Consider the following 8,860-nt stretch of genomic DNA (forward strand, 5'->3'; position numbering starts at 1 on the left):
CTAAACAATATTTGAATATCACATCTAAACAATATTTGAAGAAATTGATAAATATTTTAATTTCTCCTACTAAAATGCTCAAAGTCTTTAATTATTTATCAAATATTAGTGCAAAATTATGGATTTAAATGATCCCAAAAAGTGATGAATTTTTGTGTAATAAAGTCCAATTTTTGTCAAGGCTTTTTGAAAGTCTCACAGAAAACTTATGTTTGTGAATGGGAAGAATAATACCAAAATATCCATACTACCAAAAGCAATTTGCAAATTCAATGTAATCCCAATCAACATACCAACGATGTTCTCAGAGCTAGAAAAAATGATGCTAAAATTCACATAGAAACATGAGAGATGCTTAACATCTAAAGCAATATTATAAAGCAAAAAAAAGCTGGAGACATCACACCATATTTTAAGACATATTACAGGGGTCAGCACTATGACAAAGCAGGTAAAGTCACCGTCTGCAGTGCCGGCATCTCATATGGGTGCCAGTATGTTTCCCAGGTGCTCCACTTCTTATACCCCTCTCTGGTATAGCCTGAGAAAAAAGTAGAAAATGGCCAAAGTCTTTGGGCCCCTGCACCTGCATAGAGACCTGGAAGAAGCTCCTGACACTTGGATTCAGATCAACAGAGCTCCGGCCATTGTGGCCATTTGGGGAGTAAACCAGTGGATGGAAGACCTCTCTCTCTCTCTGCCTCTACCTCTCTGTAACTCTGCCTTTCAAATAAATATACTGCAAAAAAAAAAGAAGAAGTGTTAGCACTGATATAATAACAGACACATAGTTCAATGGAAAAGACTTGGTAGCATAGAAATAAACCCAAATTTCTACCAGCAACTCATATTTAACAAAGGAACTAAAATGAACTGGAGAAAGAAGAATCTCTTTCACAAGTGGTGCAGAGGAACTTGATTATCCATATGTAGAAGCCTGAAAAGAGACTCCAACATCTCTTACACTATGTGAAAGTGAACTCACAGTGAATTAAAATGTAATCATAAGACCCAAACCCAAGTAAACATAGGGAAACTCTAAATATTGTCAACACACAATAGCTTTTGGGTAAGATTCCAATAGCAATAGTCACAAAAATAAAAACAGAGACATTTGAGTATATCCAACTAAGATACTTCTTCACAACAAAGTAAACATCAGAGTGTAGATACAATGAACAGATGGCAGGAAAAATTAAAACTCTGAATGTTTACAGATTTCCAGAACATTTACATGAATTGGAAAAACTCCAAAAAATACAGTGAAGAAACAGGCAAGGATCTGAATAGACATTTCTCAGAAGAAATGTACATGGTCAAAACATGTGAATATGCCCGATGTCACTAGCCATTATGTAAATATAAATCAGAACACCATATCAGTCTCCAACACCTGTGGGAGAATACAACACTCAGGTGTTTGTGTGTGCAGCAAGTGGGTTTAGAGGACCCTGTTCACCTCTGGAGAGCAGAGCCTACAGGGAGGTAAAGAAACCTTACTGCGCAGGGGCATGCTAATCTTCTCTGTATCATTCCAATTTTAGTATATGTGCTGCCGAAGCGAGCACATGTGCTGCCGAAGCGAGAAAGAGATGAAAAGAATTTATCTCAGCTAGCCACTAATATTCAAGAAACAAGGTCTTCAGGAAAGCCAACTCAACTGACATTTTCATGTCATTGTTAAATAAAGGAAAAATTATCTAGGTTCAGCAATACGTAGTTTATAAGAGAAAGACTACAGAGTAATTTCCTTGGCATAGAAATAACTTTGTTTTTTTTTTTGTTTTGTTTTGTTTTTTTTTGTTTTTTTTTTTTTTTTTTTATCCATGAGGGCTTGCTATCACCACCACACACCCACATCCCATATACAAATGCCTGGCTTGAGTGGTAGCTTCTCTGCTTTGAGGCAAGTTTCTGCTAGTGTGCACCCTGGGAGGAGACGAAGGATGGCAGAAGTGCTTGGGTCCCTGCACCCAAATGGGACATCCAGAATGAATTCCCAGTTCCTGGTTTTGGCTTGGTCAAGCTTTGGCTATTGCAAGTGTCTGGGGAGTGAAGCAGTGGTTCCCTCTTCCTGTCACTCTGCCTTTCAAATCAATAACTGTTGTTGGTAATGACTAATAATGATATTCACTGATTGTCAAATTTTGAATCTATTAATTATAGACAATTTCTCTTTGTATTTTTAAACTTTCATAATGTTCTGTAGCCAATTTCATCACTAGAAATAAAAACTTTTCCTCAAAAAAAAAAAAGAAACCTTACTGCTTTCCTAATGTGCTTATTAAGTTCTTGACCAGCGCCTGTTAGTCTTGCCACAAACTTTCTAGTCTTACTACTTTCCTTCTTCTTCTTCTTCTCTGTGACTTGTAAAATAGTATACATTCTATATACTGTGGATACTTTTGATTTATTTTATTCCTTCGGTCTCCTATGAAGTTCCTCCACAAAAGCACAGCCCTCAAAATATTCATTCATTTATGCAGTCTGCAGATTTCATGAGCTACTAAATTCCAAGTAGTATGTTAAAGGCAAGATCTGGGCCTAAGAGAAAAGTGGTCTAAATTCTGTGCCTAGAAGAGGATTTGGGACATAGTAGAACTTCAGTGAAGTGCTATGTGAATGACATGCACTCATTAAATGAGTAATCTAAAGCATACACTTCATTTAAGCAACACAGCAGCCCTACTCACCTCAGGTAGAGCAATTGAGAGGAATAATGTGAACAAAAATAAGACATCAATAAGTTGAATAATAACAGAGAAAAAACAAAATGAGATAGATGCCAACATTACTGAGCTATTTTTGAGGAATTAAATTGATAGAGGGGCTGGCATTGTGGCCAAGTGGGGAAAGCTGCAATCTGTGAGGCCAGCATAACATCTGAGTTCCACTTTGAGTTTAGGAATCTCCACTTCCAATTTAGCTCACTGCTAAACACCTGGGAAACCAGCAGAAGATGGACGAAGGACTCAGGTCCTTGCCACTCATGTGGGAGACTTGGATGAAGCTCCTGACTCCAGCATGCCCCAGGCTCAACTGTTGAAACTCTCTGGGGTGTGAGCCAGCAGATGAAAGCTATCTATGTCTTTCCCTCTCTCTCTAAATCCACCTTTCAAATAATAAAGATTTAATAAACAAATTAACTGATTTCAAAATACACAAAAACATGAACAATACTATATCATCTTGATGCCAAACTGATAAAAAATAACAAATGCTAGAGAGCACATGGGAAAAGAAAACCATCATATATGGTGGGTGAAAACACAAGTTAGTACAGATGTTATGCAGAACAGTATGGTCATTCCTTAAAAAGGATAAAAATTGGGGCTGGCACTGTTGTGCAGTGAGTTAAAGCCCTGGCCTGAAGGGCCAGCATCCCATTTGGGTGCCAGTTCTAGTTCCAGCTGCTCTTCTTCCAATACTGCTCTCTGCTATCTCCTGGGATAGCAGTAGAAGATGGCCCAAGTCCTTGGGCCCATGCACCCATGTGGGAGACCCAGAGGAAGCTCCTGTCTCCAGGTTTCATAATGGCATAACTCTGGCCTTTGTAGTCATCTGTAGAGCGAACCAGCTAATGGAGGACCTCTCTGTGTCTCTACCTCTATTGTAACTCTTTCAAATAAATAACAAAAATTAAACTAAGATAAAAATTGACCTACCATGTGAGAGTTATCTTGCTCTTGGCTATATAGAATAAGGAAATTTTATTAGAAGGAAAGGAGGAGAGCATATCAAAGATACAGCAATTTTCCCATAACACAGCCACTATAACACAGTTCACTGCAGCCAGGATTTGAAACCAATCTAGCTGTCCATCAATGAAAAACAATGGACAGGGCAACCTCTTTTAGATACAAAAAAGAACAAAATATTATTAAATTAATTGAAATAAGACAGAAGCAGGAACACAAATGTCACCTGGTCCTTGTCGCATGTGGAAGTGAAAGAAAATAATGGATCTGAACACAGAACTGTGATTACTAGAGGCTGAGAAGGGAAGCAGCTAGGGATAGAGGGGGATTGGATAATAGGTATCAAAAATCAAAGAGGCAGAAAGAACTTCTGGTGTTCCATAATATAATGAGATGACTACATTCAACCATATTAGGTTCTGTGTAAAGAACTGAAGGAGAGGAGCTGGTAGTCTCAAATCATGGAGAAGAATTAGAAACTGTAGTTGCTTGGGGGCCAGCATTGTGGCACAGTGGGCTAACACCCTGGCCTGAAGCACCAGCATCCCATGTGGGTACCAGTTCTAGTCCTGGCTGCTCCTCTTCTGATCCAACTCTCTGCTATGGCCTGGGAAAGCAGTAGAAGATGGCCCAAGTCCTTGGGTCCCTGCACCCAAGTGGGAGATCTGGAAGAAGCTCCTGGTTCCTGGAATCAGATTGGCAGAGCTCCGGCCATTGTGGCCATCTGGGGAGTGAACCGGCAGAGGAAGACCTCTCTCTCTCTCTGCTGCTACTTCTCTCTGTAACTCTGTCTTTCAAATAAATAACTCTTTAAAAACTTAATAAAACTGTAGTTGCTTAGCTTGATCACTTTTTACTGCATAAATGTGTGCAAATATTGCACTACACCCTGTAATAATGCATGACTAGGACACATTAATCACAAATTATTTCAATGAAATTTTAAAAATTAGAAGCATTTCTTTATATTAACAATGAACTATTTGAAAATGAAATTAGAGAAACATTTCCATGCATAGCAGCATAAGAACCAGGAACCAATGTCTTCAATGTTATCAGTGATGAATCAGATTCACAGCCCCCAGCACTCAGTTTTTGCCATATACTTTACCATGGCAATTGTGGGCATATAGTAGTAAATCAATGGACAGGAATCCTTTGTCTCTAAATCTGCTAAATAAATAAACAAGGAATTCATCAAAGAAAAAGAGATATCAATTTGGATGCCAGGCACAAAAACACATGCACTTGAGCTATCCTCCAGTTTGTGATGCCAACAAATCTTTCAGACATGTTACATTTTCAGAGACTTTTCTGTAATCTTGCTAAGCTTTCTGGAAATCTGCCTTATAGCAAAGGGTTTCCCAATTCCATTACACTCATGATATTTCTTTTGTGTGATATATTAGTTTACCATCTAGAGATAATTTATGGTACAAAACTTTTGTATGCATGCATGTTTTCTCATTTGTGAGTCTATTCATGGGAATTGAAGACTGATTTATAACAGAAATACATTTTCCAAATTCATTGCATAGACTTTTGTTCCTTATGAATTCTCTGAAGTCTGTTGATGTCTAATTTCTGGCTAAAGGTTTTATTGTATTTACAGCATGCAAAGACTATCACCTTTTGTGAATTCTGTGTCTATACAAGCCTGAAATAAAGAAAATGTTTTTGCACAATCAGTATACGCCTAAGAAACCACTTGTGTCAATTCTCTGATGTACCATTGACTTCTGACTCTAATAATATTTATAAGCTTTCTCCTTTACATGAGTCTCTGTTGGATAGGATGTGATTTCCAGCAAAAGGTTTTGTCACAATACTTACATGAATTTTGGAGAAAAGCTCTTCCACATTCATTATATTGTTAAGGTCTCTCCCTTGTTCAAATTACATGATGGATTATGAGGCATTACCTATGTGAAATGACTTTCTCACATTTATTTCATTCATTAGATATATATGTTGTGCATTCTGATATAAGGAGAGATTTGGGCAGAGCTTTCCAACACTCATTACACCCATAAGGTTTCTCTCCCACGTGAATTCCCTGTTGTCTTATGAGGTATGGCTTCTAATTAAAGGGATTTTACTTTCAAAGGAGTTTTTCCCTATATGAATTTGATGATGTACAATGAGGGCTGAATTATGGTAAAAGGCTCTGAGTCATTACATTCATAAAATTGCTCCCCATGAGAATTCTTTTATGTTTGATGAGGTCTGATTTGCACCACAAAGGCTATTCACATGTATTATATTCATGCATTTCTCCCCTTGGTGAATTCTCTAATATTTCATGAGATATAACTTGCACAAAAAGGTCAAGTAGAAAATTCCCTGTGTGGATACTCTGATATCTTATGAGTTATGAAGTACAGCAAAGAGGCTTTCCACCATCCTTCCATCCATAAAACCTACCTAAATTGAGCAACAAAGATATAGAAAACCTAAACACACACATAACCAGATGGAAATGATACCAGTAATAAAGACCATCACTACCAAGAAAACCCCAAAACTGGAAGGCTTCACTGCTGAATTCTAACAGACATTTAAAGCACTAACTGCAATTCTTCTCAAGTTATTCAAAACAATTGAGAGAGAGGCGATTCTCCCAAATTCTTTCTATGAAGCCAACATCACCTTCATTCCTAAACCTGCAAAAAGTGCAACAAAGAAAGTAATTATAGACCAATTTCCCTGATGAACATACATGCAAAGATCTGCAACAGAATTCTGGCCAATTGAATCCAACAATGCATCAGAAAGATCATCCACCCAGACCAAGTGGGATTTATCCTTGGTATGCAAGGATGGAACCAAAGGCTTTTCCACAGTCATTTCATTTATAAGCTTTCTCCATGGTGTGAAGGCTCTGATACTTTCTGAGGTTTGACTTCTCAGCAAAGGTTTTTCCACAGTCATTGCACTCATAAGGTTTCCCCCAGTACAAATTGTCTGATGCTTTGTGAGCTTTGATTTCTCAGCAAAGGCTTTTCCACAATGATTGCATTCATAAGGTTTCTCCCCTCTGTGAATTCTCTGATGATTTATGAGGTTTGCCTTCTGGCCAAAGGATTTTCCATAGTAATTGCATTCATAAGGTTTCTCACCTGTGTGAATTCTCTGATGATTTATGAGGTTTGCCTTCTGGCCAAAGGATTTTCCACAGTCATTACATTCAAAAGGTTTCTCACCTGTGTGAATTCTCTGATGATTTATGAGGTGTTTCTTCTGGCCAAAGAACTTCCCACAGTCATTAGATTTGTAAGATTTCAACCCTGTGTGAATTCTCTGATGTCTAATGAGATCTGACTTCTGGTGAGTGGTTTCCACACAATCATTACACACATGAGGGTTTTCCACAATATGAGTGCTGTGATGGAGGGTATTTAATACTGAATGAATTCCCACAAGGTTTACATGCATAGGATTTCTTCCCTATATTTGGTCTATGATTCAGTCTAACATGTGATTGGTAAATGACAGGTTCCACAGTCCCAATATACTTATAAATGTTCTCTCTTTTCAGGTGAATACAATCAGAATTCCACAGTCAGTCAGCTGGGAGGGGTGGATGAATCCAGAAACAGCTGGTTTCCTTGTACTAAAACAAGCGCCATATCACGAAGGACTCTTGCATTTCTTTTTCTTTTTTGCATTTTTCACATTTTCTTATTTATCATGGTTTGTAATAAATTTTCTGATGTGGGTTGTGGTTTTGAGGCTGGCTTAAGGAGTTCAGGGAACCAGAGGAATGGTCTTTTTCAATTAGGGCACAGCTGTTGTTTCTCTCCAATTCTGGCTTTCTGTAATTGCTTTGGGTGCCTCAGGCAATTTTTCATTTTGAGCGACTTTTTCCTAAATGTTTTGTTGGTCTGAGTTGGTTTTGCCTTTTTCCTTTTCAAATTGTGTATTCTGATGCAATACAAACAAGGGTTTAGAACGAGGATCCATTATGAAATTGAAAAACAGAACATATTGGGTTTTCATGATTAGAAATCATAGGCAACATGACCAAGATGAGTTTTTGGGTTTTGGAAAATGACATAGAACCCTTCCACTGAGGGGCAGATATTAATTTCCTCCAAATCGAGAGTGAGTGCGATTTTCAGGTGAATTCAATCAGAATTCCACAGCCAGTCAGCTAGGAGGGGTGGATGAATCCGGAACAGCTGGTTTCCTTGCAACTAAATCAAGCCCAATATCACAAAGGACTCTTGCATTTCTTTGGCTTCTTTCTCTTTTTTCTTTTTTTCATGGTTTGTAATGAATTTTCTGATGTGAGCTTTGGTTTTGAGGCTGCAATATAGAGTTCAGTGCACAGGAGGAATGGACTTTTTCAAACAGGGCACAGCTGTTGGCCTGCTTCAATTCTGGCTTGCTGTCATTGTTTTGGGTGCCTCAGCCGATTTGTGGTTTCTTGTGTGGCAATTTCCTAAATGTTTTCTGGGTCTGAGTTGGTTTTCCCTTCTTCCTTCCCAAATTTTGTAATTCTGACGCAACACAAACAAGAGTTTGGACAGAGTAGCCATTATGAAATAAAAAACATTACAAATAGGCATTTGAAGAATATAAATCTACAGGTAACACGACCAAGGTGAGTTTTTGTGTTTTGGAAAATAAAATGGAACACCTTGGCTGAGGTGACAGATATTAATTCCCTCCAAACTGAGTTTCACTACGATTTTCAGGTTAATTCAATCAGAATTCCACAGGCATCAGCTGGAGGGGTGGATGAATGCGGGAACATTCGGTTTTCTTGAGACTAAATCTAGTCCAATATCATTATGGATTCTTGCATTTTTTTGGCTTTTTTCTCATTTTTCTTATTTATCATGTTTTCTAATGAATTTTCTGATGTGAGCTTTGGTTTTGAGGCTGGCATATTGAGTTCAGGGCACAAGAGGAAGGTTCTTTTTCAATCAGGGTACAGCTGTTGGCTTGCTCCAATTCTGGCTTGCTGTCATTGTTTTGGGTGCCTCAGCCGATTTGTGGTTTCTTGAGTGCCAATTTCCTAAATGTTTTCTGGGTCTGAGTCGGTTTTGCCTTCCTATTCCCAAATTTTGTATTCTGATGCAATACAAGCATGTTTTGGAGAGTAGCCATTATGAAAGAAAAAAAAAAAAAAACACAGCGCATTGACCTTTCAGGAT

The 8,860-nt window shown here is 38.1% G+C and overlaps 1 pseudogene; it reads right to left on the minus strand.

Moving 5' to 3' along the window:
* Positions 1–1,500: 1,500 nt before the first annotated feature.
* On the minus strand, positions 1,501–1,568 carry LOC138848095 (U6 spliceosomal RNA; annotated as a pseudogene).
* Between the last annotated feature and the right edge of the window lie 7,292 nt (positions 1,569–8,860).

The sequence above is a fragment of the Oryctolagus cuniculus genome, unplaced genomic scaffold (assembly GCF_964237555.1).
Source record: "Oryctolagus cuniculus unplaced genomic scaffold, mOryCun1.1 SCAFFOLD_59, whole genome shotgun sequence".
Classification (NCBI taxonomy): domain Eukaryota; kingdom Metazoa; phylum Chordata; class Mammalia; order Lagomorpha; family Leporidae; genus Oryctolagus; species Oryctolagus cuniculus.